Genomic DNA, 1,954 nt, shown 5'->3' with positions numbered 1-1,954 from the left:
AAACTCCAATGAAAACTCTAAATCGATTAAAGTATTCATCTCTTCCTCCTCTTCACAACCGTGTTAAATTTGTCAAGGTGAGGAACTTCTTCCTAATTTCGGGAATGAAGATTCATTTATTATATATATTATGATTTATAAGACATTTTCTATCAAAAACTAGGAAGAAAGCGAGCTATATGAGGAAATCGGTTTTTATAAGCTAACACGACGAGGTAAGGTTCAGTAAATTAATTATCACTGTGTGCTTGAGTTGATGAATCGATCAATGTTTTCTAAAAATCAACTCGCGAAAATAACGTTTTAACAACGAACCAGGCTCATATAATAAATACTAGTTAAAGACAAGGAAAGTAAGTTAGTAATGTTTAGCTTCTAATGTAATTATGACATGCTAGAAATTGGGTCGCTACACGTGTCACCCTCACCTTTGCCGGTTCTTGACCTACATCCTCCACCTCTCCATCGCGATGACGCTATCCTTGGCGCCGCTTCTGGCCATGAGTTTTCCATCACTGTTGCCTGGAGTGGTGCCATCTACTGCTCATACATCAATATCGTCCAACTGCAATCGTGGTAGGTAATTCCATATATGCTTCTAAATCTTCTACTTGTTGAATTGCTTGTGTTGTCATATCCGAAATTGTGATTGATGATGCGGGAACTCGACCTTGAAATTTTGATTGAATTTTTGGATTTAAGATTTGAAGTTCTACTTAATACGTAGTTTTCATTAAAATTGGATCTGGATTTTGAAATTGTGATTGATCTGTAAGTTTCATGGATTCTTTTTATTGCTGTGATTGTTGAAATTTAAAATTCAAATATACTAATTCTTCTAGTTCTATGATGTATTGCGGTTGCTATAATTTGAACATTACTTCTTCTAATTTAATTTCCCAATCTGAAATGCTATGTTGAGTAATTTCTGGTAATACTGGTTGAAAATCTGGTTAGTAACGATGCAGGAATATTGTTTCGTAGGTTGGCCAATTTGTCACTAGATTGCGCTGCCGCCAGAATCGGAACCATGTCAGATTGCGGTCAATCAGTCCCCAAGCGACCTCCCGAAAACGTTGAGCCTCCAAAGTTTCTCTAGCATTCCACGGCTTCCAAACACAAAGAATTCACCAATATCCGTTTGCACCATCAAATATTGGGAGAGCATCATGGCAAGGAATGTGACTTGAATTCAAACTACCATGAGAAGTTGTGATCGTTGCCAGCATTGTGTTCAATAAAAGTATCATTTGATATGATATTTTATCAAAAAATAGAGAGAATTAGATAAAAATTCATAGAGAATAAAATAAAAATTTTTAGAATTAATACCAAGAGAGAAATTAGAATTTTTAATTACATCATGTATATCCATACTATTACATAATATTCTTATTCAATGACAGACTTAGGTGAGAAGGAAGGAGACACTTGCCCCACTAAAAATTTGTAAACAAATTAACAAGTACATATAGATCAATACATTTTGCTCCAATTATTATATTATCTTTGCTCCATTGGAATATGTTTAAAAAAACTATATTATCAAATTTAACATGATATGATTTTAATTTCAAAATATATAAAATTTGTTTTAGTATATTTTTGCCTTGTTCACTAAAATTTTTTTAGTCCATCACTATTTTTATTTATAGCGTAATTCTTTCCTAATCGAAACACTTTATCTATATGAACTATTCTATTTTATTTTCTTTTACTCTTTAAGAAACGCCATAAGAAAACTTTTTATTACCAAAATCAAATGGACTGCTTTCAATTGCTCTTTTTGTCCTAATACATACATTTATCTATAATCGTATCCAGATGCATGGGTTTTATATGCATTAAACTTCCTAATAAGTGCAAAAATAACGTAGAATATATCCCAAATATTCCCATCGAACTTCAGATAAAATATTTTAGTTTTTAATAAATTTTTATTATTTAAAAGTTT

This window comes from Arachis ipaensis, chromosome B07 (assembly GCF_000816755.2).
Source record: "Arachis ipaensis cultivar K30076 chromosome B07, Araip1.1, whole genome shotgun sequence".
NCBI classification, from domain to species: Eukaryota; Viridiplantae; Streptophyta; class Magnoliopsida; order Fabales; family Fabaceae; genus Arachis; species Arachis ipaensis.
Note: the sequence above shows the minus strand (reverse complement) of the source record.